General features: G+C 44.7%; 1 protein-coding gene and 1 pseudogene across 2 annotated transcripts in view; both read left to right on the top strand.

Annotated features, from left to right (window-relative positions):
• The first annotated feature begins 267 nt into the window (after positions 1–267).
• LOC129049196 (uncharacterized) overlaps positions 268–15,760 on the top strand; it is a 39,932-nt gene continuing 24,439 nt past the window's right edge. For both annotated transcript variants that reach the window (XM_054527506.1, XM_054527503.1), the window contains exons 1-3: positions 268–347; positions 7,333–7,405; positions 7,517–7,600. The gene's annotated coding sequence lies outside the window, so the exon portion shown is untranslated. The remainder of the gene's footprint in view (positions 348–7,332; positions 7,406–7,516; positions 7,601–15,760) is intronic.
• Positions 5,327–5,427, top strand: LOC112135895 (U6 spliceosomal RNA; annotated as a pseudogene).

Genomic DNA, 15,760 nt, shown 5'->3' with positions numbered 1-15,760 from the left:
CGTCTGCCACCATACCTGGCTAATTTTTGTATTTTCAGTAGAGACAGGGTTTCACTATGTTGATCAGGCTGGTCTCGAACTCCTGACCTCAAGTGATCCACCCACCTTGGCCTTCCAAATGCTCAGATTACAGGCGTGAGCTACCACACCCTGTCAAGTTTCTCTTGATCCAGAAATTCCAAGCTTACACTTTTGGTGACTGAGGATCGCTAAGACAAAAGGCATGAATGGAATCAACTGGTCTTGAGGTTCTGCATGGAACTCTGGTATAAAGCTGTTTTGGGGTCAGAACCAACAGATCTCTAATATTCTTTGGTCTAAAACTGGCAGCAGCTGGTGATCCAGAGGTAGGTAATTTTTAAGGTGCTCAGATTATGTCTGGAATTGGTGGGTTCTTGGTCTCACTGACTTCAAGAATGAAGCCGCGGACCCTCGCGGTGAGTGTTACAGCTCTTAAGGTGGCGCGTCTGGAGTTTGTTCCTTCTGATGTTCGGATGTGTTTGGAGTTTCTTCCTTCTGGTGGGTTCGTGGTCTCGCTGGCTCAGGAGTGAAGCTGCAGACCTTCCCGGTGAGTGTTACAGCTCTTAAGGCAGCGCGTCTGGAGTTGTTCGTTCCTCCCGGTGGCTTCATGGTCTCGCTGGCTTCAGGAGTGAAGCTGCAGATCTTCACAAAAAGCAGTGTGGACCCAAAGAGTGAGCAGTGGCAAGATTTATTGCAAAGAGCAAAAGAACAAAGCTTCCACAGTGTGGAAGGGGACCCGAGTGGGTTGCCAATGCTGGCTCTGGCAGCCTGCTTTTATTCTCTTATCTGGCCCCACCCACATCCTGCTGATTGGTAGAGCCAGTGGCCTGTTTTGACGGGGTGCTGATTGGTGCGTTTACAATCCCTGAGCTAGATACAGAGGTTCTTCACGTCCCCATCAGATTAGTTAGATACAGAGTATGGACACAAAGGTTCTCCAAGGCCCCACCAGAGCAGCTAGATACAGAGTGTCAATTGGTGCACTCACAAACCCTGAGCTAGACAAAGGGTGCTGATTGGTGTGTTTACAAACCTTGAGCTAGATACAGAGTGCCGATTGGTGTGTTTACAGTCCCTGAGCTAGACATAAAGACTCTCCACGTCCCCACCAGACTCAGAAACCCAGCTGGCTTCACCCAGTGGATCCCGCACTGGGGCTGCAGGTGGAGCTGCCTGCCAGTCCTGCTCCATGTGCTCGCACTCATCAGCCCTTGGACGGTCAATGGGACTGGGCGCCATGGAGCAGGGGGTGGCACTCGTTGGGGAGGCTTGGGCTGCACAGGAACCCACGGAGGCAGGGGAAGGCTCAGGCCTGGTGGGCTGCAGTCCTAAGGCCTGCCCTGGGGGAAGGCAGCTAAGGCCCGGCGAGAAATTGAGTGCAGCGCCAGTGGGCTGGCACTGCTGGGGGACCCAGTACACCCTCCACAGCCGCTGGCCCGGGTGCTAAGTCCCTCATTGCCTGTGGCCAGCAGGGCTGGCCAGCTGCTCCGAGTGCGGGGCCTGCCAAGTCCACGCCCACCCGGAATTCCAGCTGGCCAGCTGGCCCGGGAGCTCCGCACGCAACCCCAGTTCCTGCTCGCGCCTCTCCCTCCACACCTCTCTGCAGGCTGAGGGAGTGGGCTCCAGCCTTGGCCAGCCCAGAAAGGGGCTCCCACAGTGCAGCGGTGGGCTGAAGTTCTCCTCAAATGCCACCAAAGTGGGAGCCCAGGCAGAAGAGGCGCCGAGAGCGAGCGAGGGCTGTGAGGACTGCCAGCACGCTGTCACCTCTCAAGATGTGTTCGAGGAGCTGATCTTTGGCTGTTCATATCTCTAGATGGGTATGGGTGGAAGCTGGAACTGGCTGAGATTCTTCAGTACTCCTTTAAAACAATTATGATAATTCGCATGTAAGATTCACCATTTTAAAGTTTACAATTCTGTGGTTTCAGTATATTACAGGTCGTACAACCATCACTACTACACAACATTTTCATCAACCCAAAAAGAAACCCTTTACTGATTAGCAGTCATTCTCCATTTCTCCCTCCCTCAATCCCTGGAAACCACTTATTTACTTTCTGTCTCAATGGATTTGCCTATTCTGTATATTTCATATAAATGGAGTCATGCAATTTGTGGCTTTATGTCTGCTTCGTTTCACTTAGCATAATGTTTTCAAAGTTCATCTACGTTGTAGCATGTATCAATACTTCTTTCTGTTTTGAGACTGACTATATTCTGTTGTGGCCAGGCATGGTGGCTCACGCCTATAATCCCAGCACCTTGGGAGGCCAAAGCAGGCAGATTGCTTGAGCTCAGCAGTTCAAGACCAGCATGGGCGACATGGTGAGACCCTGTCTCTAGAAAAAAACACAAAAATTACCTGGGCATGGTGGCGCATGCCTATAGTTGCAGCTACTCGGAGGGCTGAGTTGGGAGGATCACTTGAGGCTGGGAAGTCGAGGCTGCAGTGAGCCGAGATCGTGCCACCACACTACAGCCTGGGGGACAGAGCGAGACCATATCTCAAAAAGAATTAAAAATATATATATTCAATTGTATGGATATGCCACATTTTGCTTATCAATTGGTGGACATTTGGGTTGTTTCTACTTTTTGACTGTTATGAATGATATTCCTGTGAACATTCCTGTGCAATTTTTGTTGTGGACATCTTTTCATTTCTCTTGGGTATCTATATAAGAGTACCATTGCTAGATATCTTCGTCTGTTTGGGCTGCTGTTAACAAAATGCCTTAGACTGGATAATAAATAAAGAACAGAAATTCATTTTCTCACAGTTCTGGAAACTGGGAAGTCCAAGGTAAATTCACCAGCAGATTCAACGTTTGATGAGGGCTGGGCACAGTGGCTCACACCTGTAATCCCAGCACTTTGGGAGGCCAAGGAGGGAGTTTGAAACCAGGCTGGCCAACATGGTGAAACCCCATCTCTACTAAAAATACAAAAATTAGCCAGGAGTGATGGTGCATGACTGTAATCTCAGCTACTCGGGAGGCTGAGGCAAGAGAATCAAGCAGAGGTTGCAGTGAGCTGAGATTGTGCCACTGCACTCCAGCCTGGGTGACAGCGTGAGACTCCAGCTCAAAAAAAAAAAGTTTGATGAGGGCTTACTCTGCTTCAAACGTGACACCTCTTGCTGTGTCCTCACATGGCAGAAAAGGCAAGGGGGATCCCCCAAGCCTCTTTTATAAGGCACTGATCCTCCTCATGATGGCTCTGCCCTAATGATTTAATCACCTCCTTAAGGCTCCAATCATACTATGACATTGGCAGTCAAGTTTCAACAAATGAATTTTGAAGGAACACATTCAGACTATAGCACAGTTGATAAACTGCCAGACTGTTTTCAAAAGGAACTGCACGATACTACATTCCCACCAGCAGTGTATGAGGCTTCTAATTTCTCCATATCCTCATCAACACTGTTTCTTGTCTTTTTCGTTATAACTATCCTACTGGGTATGAAGTGGTATCTCATTGTGAGTTTGATTTGCATTTATCTGATGACTCATGCCATTGAGCATCTCTTCATGTGTTAGTGACCATTTGTATATATTCTTTTTTTTTTTTTTTTTTTGAGACAGAGTTTCACTCTTTTACCCAGGCTGGAGTGAAGTGATGCGACCTCAGTTCACTGCAACCTCCGCCCTCCAGATTCAAGCAATTCTCCTGCCTCAGCCTCATGAGGAGATGGGATTACAGGTACCCACCAACATGACTGGCTGATTTTTGTGCTTTTAGTAGAGACGGGGTTTCGCCCTGTTGACCAGGCTGCTCTTGAACTCCTGACCTCAGGTAATCTGGTCCACCCGCCTCGGCCTTTCAAAGTGCTAGGATTACAGGTGTGAGCCACCGTGCCTGGCCCATTTGTATATATTCTCGGTAGAAGTGTCTATCCAAATCATTTGCCCATTTTTACATTTTACATTGGCTTGTCTTTTTTTTTTTTTTTTTTGAGACAGGGTCTGATTCTGTTGCCCAGGCTGGAGTGCAGTGGTGCAATCACTGCTCACTGCAGCCTCTACGTCCCAAGGCTTAAGAGATCCTCCCACCTCAGCCTCCTGAGGAGCTGGGACAATAGGCATGCGCCACCACGCCTGGCTAATTTTTTATTTTTTGTAGAGACGGGTGGTGGGAGGATGGGGGAGCTCTCACTGTGTTTCCTAGGCTGATCTTGAACTCCTGGGCTCAAGTGATCCTCCCACTTCATCCTCCCAAAGTGCTGGGAGTAGAGACGTGCACCATGGGGTCAACTCTTTTTTAAAAACTCAAACATTAAAAATGAGCACTGGTAGCAAAGGCTCCCTCCCCAGAATGGTGCACTCCCAGTCTTCCACGGCTCACTGGGCAGGTTTCACTTCCTTCCCTGCCCACATTAAAGCTGACCTCACTGGCAAGGAGCTCCACTTCCATCCACATTATCTCAGTACCCATCAGTTTGCATTTATACTCTGTTGATTTTTTTTTTTTTTCATACCTCCTGAAGCAGTCTCTGGCCGCAACCGGCTGCCTGGACTATCTAAGTTTCTCCTGCCATACCAATTATTATTTTCCTTTTGTGCTCTGGTTACAAAGTGGCATAGGTTTTCCGTGGTCTGCCCTAACACTATTTTTCCTATAAGTCCTATTAATTTCAGTGCACACAATTTTGCAGGATGTGACTTTTTCATGAATGCATACAGCATATTATAGCATAAATGCCTAAATTTACATTTTAATCAGGGATTTTGGAGATATGGGATTCATGCAAAGTGGGATCTTCAGTTACAGTGGCAAGACAATGAGATAGGGAACTTTATTTATTTATTTGAGACAGTCTGGTTCTGTCGCCCAGAGTGTAGTGCAGTGGTGCTATCTTGGCTCACTGCAACCTCCGCCTCCCAGGCTCAAGCCATCCTCTCATCTCAGCATCCTGAGTAGCAGAGACTACAGACATGGGCCACCATGCCTGTCTAATTTTTGTATTTTTTTGTAGAGATGGGATTTCACCATGTTGCTCAGGCTGGTTTTGAATTCCTGAACTCAAGTGATTTGCCCCCACTTGGCCTTCCAAAATGTTGGGATTACAGGTGTGAGCCACAGTGCCTGGCTGAGAAATTTATTTATTTTTCCATCTCTAGAGATAGAAAAATTTAGATAAACAGAAGCTTTAGGTGTCCCTTAAATTTCATTTTAAAGCTCTTCCCAGGCCAGGCATGGTGGCTCATGCCTGTAATCACAGCATTTTGGGAGGCCAAGACAGGAGGATAGCTTCAGGCCAAGATTTTGAGACCAGCCTGGGGAACAAATAGAGATTCTGTCTGTACAATGTGCACGTATACTAAAATTGGAATGATACAGAGAAGATGAGCATGGGCCCTGCACAAGGATGACACACAAATTCGTGAAGCGTTCCATTAAAAAATAAATAAATAAAAGAGAAAAATAAAGGTGTTCTCCTACTCCTCTTTAAGGAAGGGCTAGTTTAGTCTGAGCCTTAAAATTTTCTTTTTTTTCTTTTTTTAAACTTTTTTGGTATATTCATAGGAAATGATTATTATTAATAATCAATTATTTTTGGTTTGTTTTGTTTTTTGTTTTTGTTTTTGTTTTTGCTTTTTTGAGGCAGATTCTTGCTCTGTTGCCCAGACTGGAGTGCAGTGGTACGATCTCGGCTCACCACAGCCTCCACCTCCCAGGTTCAAGCGATTTTCATACCTCAGCTTCCCGAATAGCTTACAGGCACGCACCACCATACCTGGTTAATTTTTTGTATTTTTAGTAGAGACGGGGTTTCGCCATGTTGTCCAGGCTGGTCTCGAACTCCTGAGCTCAGGCAGTCCGCCCACCTCAGCCTCCCAAAGTGCTAGGATTACAGGCATGAGCCACCACACCCGGCCAATAATCACAATAGTTAATAAGCCTCAGTCCACCATGTGTCCCAGTCCTCATGTTGTTGCTGGTGCCCTGTCCTCCACTGTGTGGTCACTGCAAATCCCTGAGGCCATTTAGCTCTGGTTTAGCCAGCCCCAGAGTTCCTCTCCAATCACAGTCATGTGCTTTTCACAACTGCTTAGTAAAATGTGTCCCTTTTTATTGTCTTTTTCATTATAACTATGCTAGTGGCTATGAAGTGCTTAGTAAAATGTGTCCCTTTGGTTAGGACTTTGCAAGCTTGAGTGTTCTCAGAATCCCACGGAGGGCTTGCCCACACATAGATTCCAGGTGCCACCTGCAGAGATTCTAACATTAGGTCTGGGTAAGGCCTGAGGATTTGCATCTCTAACAAGGTCCCAGATGATGCTGATGCTGCTGGCCCAGGGACCGCATTTTGAGTGTCACTGCTTTAATGACCCTGCCATCATCAGTGCCACCCATCCTCACAGACAACAGTTCCTCTTTTAACAAACTTTTTTTGTTTTGGCCATTGTGCAGTGTTCTCAACCGGGGCAATTTTGACCCCCAGGGAACCATCGGCAATGTCAGGAGACATTTTTTGTTGTCACAACTGGGTGAGAGGTTATGTTATGGCATCTGACAAGGTAAAAGCTAAGGTTGCCGCTAAACATTCTACAATGCACAAAGCAGCTCTTTGCCACAGAGAATTATCTGGTCCAAATGGCAATAGTGCTGAGGTTGAAAAAGTCTCTATTAATACGCCATTGTTGCTTTGTTTGCCAATAGCTTTCAGTTCTGATTGTATCTATGTCAAGTCAATAGCGTATGAAATAAAGACAGAGATAAAGGAACAGTGGCGTCCCTCTCCCCTCAGTGTTTTTATACTTCAATGAAAATAAAACATCTGACTGGACATGGTGGCTTATGCCTGTAATCCCAGTGTTTGGGAGGCTGAGGTGGGAGGATTGTTTGAGGCCAGGAATTTGAGATCAGCCTGGAAAACATAGTGAGACCTCATTTTTTTTTGAGACAGGGTCTCACTCTGTCACCCAGGCTGGAGTGCAGTGGCACAATCACAGCTCACTGAAGCCCTGACAACCTCCCAGGCTCAATTGATCCTCCACCTCAGCCTCATGAGTAGCTGGGAATACAGGTGTGCGCCACCACGCCCGGCTAATTTTTGTATTTTTTGTGGAGACAGGGTCTCACTGTGTTGCCCAGGCTGGTCTTGAAGTCCTGGTGTCAAGTAATCAGCCAGCCTCAGCCTCCCAAAATGCTGAGATTATAGGCATGAGCCTTGGCACCTGGCTGAGACCTCATCTTTATTTAAAAAAAAATGAAAAGAGTTAAACTTTAAAACCATAAAGTACTTTGAAATATCATCCATGAACATGATCATTTGTCTTCAGATTTTTAATTGCTCTGTCTCAGGTCTCATGGCAGAATGAAGGAATTTACCAAAGCCAAGCCCTTGGACACTGGGCCCATCTGTTTCTTTGATCAGGTAATAATACTGCTCCTTCTCATCAAATTGTAATTTACTTTTTAAAAATCAATTCACTTTTGACCACTGTTTCCCCGTACATTTTACTTAGAACATTTTGTTTTGTTTTAGTTGAAACCTGAATGGAAAGATGGGAAAAGATAACCTGTGAAGAAAGTTATCCTACCCAAAATGCACCTCAAGAGCTAAGTATAGGTAAAACATATGGAATTACTCTTTAATTGTTGGTGTTACTTTACATCTTTAGAGGCTCGTAAGATGCTCAAGACCAATAGTTTCCCATTCCCTCATCCACTGAAAAACTATACCAAGGAGTTGCCATTTCAGATTTGACCATGCAGTCATTCAGAGAGCTTTATTTAAGTCAGGCCAGTGGTTAATTTAAACATAATTGTTCATGTTAACCAGTCATCCTGGTTTCCCAGCTATTTTGCAACAAACCCAGCTCTGCTCGTGCCTTAGGGAGTTTGCACTAATGTTTCTTCTGCTTTCTGCACAACTTTCTCCCTATTCCCTTTAACTATTTTCTTAAATATTACTGTTGCAGTAAGACTCTATTTTAGATTTCTTTTTTTTGAGACAGAGTCTTGTTCTGTCACCCTGGCTAGAGTGCAGTGGTGTGATCTCAGCTCACTGTAGCCTCCGCCTCCTGGGTTCAAGGAATTCTCCTGCCTCAGCCTCCCGAGTAGCTGGGGCTACAGGTGCACACCACCACGCCCGGCTAATTTTTTGTATTTTTAGTAGAGATGGGATTTCACCATGTTGGCCAGGCTGGTCTCGAACTCCTGGCCTCAAGTGATCCACCCACCTCAGCCCCCCAAAGTGCTGGAATTACAGGCGTGAGCCACTGCACCTGGCCTCTGTTTTAGATTTCCATCCTGCTCCGTTGTGGCACTCCCATCTCTCTTCCCAACTTAATTTTTCTATTGCACTTATCACTTTCTAGTATTCTAAATGATATACCTATTTATTTGTTTACCCTCTCTCCTCTTATGGGAGTATAAGTTCCACAAGGGCAGGATATATATATTTTTTAATGTACTTGATCACTTCTCTATCCCTAGTCCCCAAAAACAGTGCTTGGCATATAGAATGCACTTAATAAAGATTCTTTATTAACCACCATAGAATTGTGTCAAGCCCACAAAAATGAACGAAATAATGAGTCATTCCACATTTTTTAACCCTCTAGTTACTATTAGGTTGGTGCAAAAGTAATTGCGGTTTCAGACCATGAGTTTTAAAACATTATAACTAGGCTCACACACATCTTTATTAATCAAAATAGGAACGATTACAATGAACACATTTTTGCCAACAAGAAATAAGTTTGTTTAATCCTGTACTGTAAAAATCTGTGCTTTGGGATTTGATGAACTCTTGGAAAGCATTTTCTGCATCCTGCTGGTTGTGAAAGCATTTTCCCTGCAAAAAGTTCTCGAGATGCTTGAAGAAGTCTGTTGACTAGAGGTCAGGTGAATATGGCGGATGAGGCAAAACTTCATAGCCCAATTCATTCAACTTTTGAAGCGTTGGTTGTGCAACATGCGGTCGGGTGCTGTTGTGAAGAATTAGGCCCTTTCAGTTGACCAGTGCCGGCTGCAGGCACTGCAGTTTTCTGTGCATCGCATCGATTTGCTGAGAATACTTCTCAGATGTAACGATTTCGCCAGGATTCAGAAAGCTGTAGTGGATCAGATCAGTAGCAGACCACCAAACAGTGACCATGACCTTTTCTTGGTGCAAATTTGGCTTTCGGAAGTGCTTTGGAGCTTCTCTGTGGTCCAACCACTGACCTGGTCATCGCCAGTTGCCATATACAATCCACTTTTCATCGCACATCTCAATCCGATCTAGAAATGGTTTGTCGTTGTTGTGTAGAATAAGAGAACGTGATACTTCACAACGATGATTTTTAAATTTTCACTCAGCTGAGGAGACACCTACTTATCAAGCTTTTTCACCTTTCCAATCTGCTTCAAAAGCTGAACAACCATAGAATCGTAGACACTTGAGTTCTTTGGCAATTTCTCGTGTACGTGCAAGAGGACCAGCTTCAATGATTTTTCTCAGTTAGTCGTTGTCAGCTTCCAATGGCTGGCCACTACACTCCTCATCCTTAAGGCTCTCTTCTGCTTTGCAAAACTCTTTGAACCCTCGCTGCACTATATATTCATTAGCGTTCCTGGGCTAAATGCATTGTTGATATTTCAAGTTGTCTCCGCTGCTTTATGACCCACTTTGAACTTGAATATGAAAATCACTGAAATTTGCTTTTTGTGTAACTTCATTTCCACAGTCTAAAATAAACATAAAATAAATGACAAGTAATAAGTCATTAGCACAAAAAACAAAAAGCAAGAAATACCCATTAAAATGATGTATAACATAACCACATTTATTTAAGAATGTATTCCAATGTCAAATGGTAATTTCCAACTGCCAACACTGCAATTACTTTTGCGCTAACTCATACAATTTCTTTTTCTTTTTTTTTGAGACAAGTCTCGCTCTGTCGCCCAGGCTGGAGTGCAGTGGCCTGATCTCAGCTCACTGCAAGCTCCGTCTCCTGTGTTCACACCATTCTCCTGCCTCAGCCTCCCGAGTGGCTGGGACTACAGGTGCCCGCCACCACTCCCGGCTAATTTTTTTGTATTTTTAGTAGAGACGGGGTTTCACTGCACTAGGCAGGATGGTCTCGAACTCCTGACCGTGTGATCCTCCTGCCTCGGCCTCCCAAAGTGTTGGGATTACCGCACCCAGCCCACTCATAGAATTTCTTTGCTTGTGAAGGTAAAATTAAAATACTCAAACCTGTCTTAGAACATATATCACAAAAATATATTAGATTAAATGTTGTCAATTGTATCAGTGAATTATCCAACAGAGGCAATTTTGCCCCACAAGGGACATTTGGCAATGCCTGCAGACATTTTTGGTAGTCACAACTGCTGGTTGCTATTGTCATCATAGGTAGAGACCAGGGATGCTGCTACACATCCTACAATGCACAGGATAGCACCCCACAATTGTGTGGTCCAAAATGTCAATAGTGCCAGGGTTGACAAACCCTGCTTTACACTAATCTGTATTTGGGTTTTTTGGAACCTGCCATACCTTTCCTCAACATCACTGCAAGGATGGGTGTGGTGGCTTGTACCTACAGTCCCAGTTCTTTGGGAAGCTGAGGCAGAAGGATGGCTTGAGACCAGCCTGAGTAACATAGCAAGACCCCATCACTATTAAAAAAAATTAAAAATGAAAACCACTGCAATTTGCTTCTGTTTTTATGTTTTTATTTTCATTTATTTTTTTGAGATGCAGTCTCCCTCTTTCGCCCAGCCTGGACTGAGGTGGCGCGATCTCAGCTCACTGCAACCTCTCTCCCCTGGGTTCAAGTGATTCTCCTGCCTCAACCTCCTGAGTAGTTGGGATTACAGGCGCCCACCACCATGCCGGGCTAATTTTTATATTTTTAGTAAAGACAGGGTTTCGCCGTGTTGGCCAGGCTGGTCTCTAATTCCTGACCTCAGGTGATCCACCCGCCTCAGCCTCTCAAAGTGCGAGGATTATAGGCATGAGCCACTGCACCCAGCCTGCTTCTGTTTTTAAAAGTCCACTATCTCCTTTCCCACTTGCTTTTTCATGGTTTTTTTGTTTTGTTTTGTTTTTGTTTTTTGAGATCAAGTCACACTCTGTCATCCAGACTGGAGTGCAATGGCACGATCTCAGCTCCCTACCACCTCCACCTCCTGGGTTCAAGCGATTCTCCTGCCTCAGCCTCCCGAGTAACTGGGATTACAGGTGCTTGCCACCACATCTTGCTAATTTTTGTATTTTTAGTAGAGACAGGGTATTGCCATGTTGACCAGGCTGGTCTTGAACTCCTGACCTCAAGTGATCTGCCTGACTCGGCCTCCCAAAGTGCTGGGATTACAGGCATGAGCAGCCATGCCCAGCCCCCAATTTCTTCTTAAAAAACAATTCGGCATAACTCGATCATTTTGTGTTTACATTGCTTGGCTTATCATTGGCCCTCAATCAATGGGGTCCGCTTATCATATGAGCAGTATGCAGGTCTGTGTATCCTAGAGCTCCAGGGGCGTGCTGGCTGCCACGTTTCTCATTTGATGCCCTCCTTAGGTCTTGAGCATTGCTTCTGCCCGCTCTGCTTGGAGACACCTATTTCTTGCACTGATTGTCCTGCCGTTGCCATTGCACCGAGAATAAAATCCACTTCTTACCTTGACCTGCAAGCCCTTCTGAGATTTCCTCTCCGTGCCTGCCTTCTGACTTCCTCACAGGCAGTTTTCCCTTCCACTCCCTGCTCCCCAACTGTTCTGGCCTCTCTGTTTTTTTTTTTTTTTTTTGTTGTTGTTGTTGTTGTTGTTGTTTTAACCAGCCAAGCTCATTGCTGCCTCAGATTCTTCTTCTTCTTCTCCTTCTCCTTGTCCTTGTCCTTCTCCTTCTCCTCCTCCTCCTTCTTCTTTTTTTTTTTTTTTTAATAATAGAGATGGGGTCTGACTATGTTGCCCAAGTTGGTCTTGAACTCCTGGGCTCAAGTGATCCTCCTGCCTCGGCCTCCCAAAGTGCTGGGATTATAGGTGTGAGCCACCGTGCCCAGCCTGCTTCACGTTCTTTACATTTGCTGTGCACTGTGCTTTGGATGGTTTCCACTATTTTATGGTTGGCTCCTCCTCATCATCATCATTTGGGTCTCAGCTCAAATGTGGCCTCCTCAGAGAGGGTGTCCCTGACTCCCAGTCCAAAGAAGCCAGACAGTCATACCCCCATCACTCTGTTACAGTGGCCTGTTTTATTTTCATCATTGCAGTTATCACTATCTGTAATTTTTTATTTTCCTTCCTTTTCTTCTCCCTCTCTCTCCCTCCATGCTTTTCTTCCTGTCTTTCCCTAACTGGTCCATGTAGGCAGAGATCTGCCCTCTTCACTCTGTCTCCACAAAAGCTAGAACTGTGCCTGATGAATATTCGTGGAATGAATGAATCATTCCTCTATATGTGCTAAGCCTAGAGAAGTGAGGCTACTTTAAGACTGGGCCAGTCTTCATTCTTCAAGTCCTTCATTGGTGATTATCTCTTGTTAAGATTATTAAGTCTGGTTTTGAACTGGACAGTCCATTATTTGAGCACCCTATCTGAAAAATTAGCCGGCATATAAATATTATTTTTAAAAGTGCACATTAAGTTTCTTAACCTTAAAACCCTCTGAAGGAGGTATACTTATTGGCCCCATTTTACATATGATAAAAGTAAGGCAATTGGCCAGACACAGTGGCTCATGCCTGTAATTCTAGCACTTTGGTAAGCCAAAGAGGAACGATTGCTTGAGCTCAGGAGTTCAAGACCAGCCTGGGCAACATAGTGAGACCTTGTCTCTACCAAAAATAAGTATTAAAAATAAAAAAATTAGCCAGGCATGATGGTGCCCGCCTGTGGTCCCAGCTATTTGGGAGGATCACTTGAGCCCAGGAGGTCAAGGCTGCAGTGATCTGAGATCACACCACTGCACTCCAGCCTGGGTGACAGTGAGACTGTGTCTCAAAACACAAACAAACAACAACAAAAAGAAAACAAGACAGAGGCAATTAATAAATAGTATCTGTTACTATTACTATTGTAAAAAGCACAGCCTTTATCATTGTATCTGAGTAATAGTTATACATGCATATTTTCAGAATGTTACAAAGAATATACCATAAAGTGGAGATAACACAATAAATGCCACATGGCATTAGCATTAGGGTTTGGTGAAATGATATTCATGAGGGCAACTTTCAAACCTATAAAGAGATATACAGGCCAGGTGCAGTGGCTCATGCCTGTAATCCCAGCACTTTGGGAGGCCAAGGTGGGTGGATCACATGTGGCATGTGGCCAGGAGTCCGAGACCACCCTGCTCAACATGGTGAAACCTCGTCTCTACTACAAATACAAAAATTAGCCTGTAATCCTAGCTACTGGTGTGGCTGAGGCACCAGAATCACTTGAACCCAGGAGGTGGAGGTTGCAATGAGCCATGATCATGCCACTGCACACCAGCCTGCACAACAGACCTAGGCCCAGTCTCAAAAAAAAAAAAAAAAAAAAAGAGACAGCAAGAATTTTTCATCTCTATAAATTTTTCATCTCTATAAAAAATTTTAAAACTTAGCCAGGTGTGGTGGCATGCACCTGTAGTCCCAACTAGTCTGGAGGCTGAGATGGAAGGATCACTTGAGCCTCGGAGTTTGAGGTTACAGTGAGCTATGATTGCACCACCGCACTCCAGCCTGGGCAGCAGAGCGAGACCCTGTCTCTAAAAAAAAATAATAAATAAGTACAAATAAATAAATATTTCTTAAATGGGCTTTCTGTCTTTTAAATGTCAACATGAATATATAAAGATTTGAGATTTTCATTTAGAATTCCTTTTTTTATTTTAGAGATGTGGTCTTGCTATGTTCCCCAGGCTGAACTCAAACTCTGGGGCTCAAGCAATCCTCCTACCTCAGCCTCCTGAATAGCTGGGATTATAGGCACATGCCACTGCACCCAGCCGTCATTTAGACTTCTTATGCTAACTCAAATACTTTTTGTTCTTTAAAAATTTTCTCTTTTATTTCACATTAAACACTTAGTTGGAAAACCAGTGTTATTTTTCAAAATATGCTAATGGAACCATCATTTAGAAGAAAAAGACAAGTAGCTCTTTAGTGGTGTGCACCATTTTATAAAAATTTTATTCAGGTGAAACTCCATCAAATGTCGTTATGTTTAACCACATTGGCTTGTGAAAGAAAACACTGAAATAGTGATGACGGGGACAGCTGCCTTACTTAGAATTCTTTGAACAACTGGTTTGGAGAACATTTCAGAGGAGAGTTCATTTAAAGTTCTCTTGTTCATGCCTCGGGCAGTGCAGTGAAATCTGTTTTGGTTCCTTGTGCAATAGACATTTGTTGAATGAAAGAATGATGACAGTCGTCAGATTATGAATTTTAAGCTCCAGAAAAGAGAAAGACTGGCTGGGCGTGGTGGCACATGCCTGTAATCTCAGCACTTTGGGAGGCTGAGGCAGGCAGATCACTTGAAGTCAGGAGTTTGAGACCAGCCTGGCCAATATGGTGAAACCCCATCTCTACTAAAAATACAAAAATTAGCCGGGCAAGCTGGCACATGCCTGTAGTCCCAGCTACTCGGGAGGCTGAGGCAGGAGAATCGCTTGAGCCTGGGAGGCGGAGATTGCAGTGAGCTAAGATTGCGCCAGTGCACTCCAGCCTGGGTAACAGAGCTAGACTCATCTCAAAAAATAAAATAAATAAATAAATAAATAAATAAATAAGAGAAGGACTGTGTTGTCCTCTCCTTGTAATCCATGTAGTGCAGTGCCCCCACCACGATATCTTGATGACTGCTATAATTTAGATGTTTGTCCCCTCCAAACTTCATGTTAAAATTTGATCTCCTGTGTCAGAGATGGGACCTAATGGGAGGTGTTTGGGTCATGGGGGCAGATCCTTCAAGAATAGACTAATGCCCTCCCTCGGGGGTGAGTGTGTTCTCACCCAATTAGTTCCTACAAGAGCTGGCTGTTAAAAACAGCCTGACACCTCCCCACTCTCTCTCTCTCTTGCTTCCTCTCTCATCATGTGATCTCCGTGTACACAGGCTTCCCTTTGCCTTCTGCCAGGAGAGGAAGCAGCCTTAGGTTCTCACCAGATGAAAGTGCCCAATTGTAAACTTTCCAGCCATCAGAATCATGAGCAAATAAACCTTTATTCTCTATAAATTACCCAGCCTCTGGTATTCCTTTGTAGCAATACAAAATGAACTAATATAATTACCTTCCTAGATTTTATTTATTCATTTATTTATTGAGACAGAGTCACTCTGTCACCCAGGCTGGAGTGCAGTGGGGCTATCTCAGCTCACTGCAACCTCCGCCTCCTGGGTTCAAGCAATTCTCTTGCCTCAGCCTCCTGAGTAGCTGGGATTACAGGTGCCTGCCACCATGCCTGGCTAATTTTTGTATTTTTTTGTAGAGACAGGGTTTTGCCATGTTGGCCAGGCTGGTCTCGAACTCCTGACCTCAAGCCATCTGCCCACCTTGACCTCCCAAAGTGCTGGGATTACAGGTGTGAGCTACCGTGCCCGGCACCTTCCTTGATTTTATTGTGTCAACTATCTAGGGGCTTGGAGACACCATTGATGCTGTTCAGTAAAATATATGCTTGGGATATAAATGTTCTGTATCCAACTCATGGCTCTTGTCTTGAAGGAGAATTGTATCAAAGCAAGGCTTGAACTCACTAAATTCAGCTATCTGGTCCTAAATGATTCATTCTTTCTAATA

This window comes from Pongo abelii, chromosome 10 (genome assembly GCF_028885655.2).
Source record: "Pongo abelii isolate AG06213 chromosome 10, NHGRI_mPonAbe1-v2.0_pri, whole genome shotgun sequence".
Classification (NCBI taxonomy): Eukaryota; Metazoa; Chordata; class Mammalia; order Primates; family Hominidae; genus Pongo; species Pongo abelii.
This window is presented reverse-complemented; position numbering and strand designations above follow the sequence as displayed.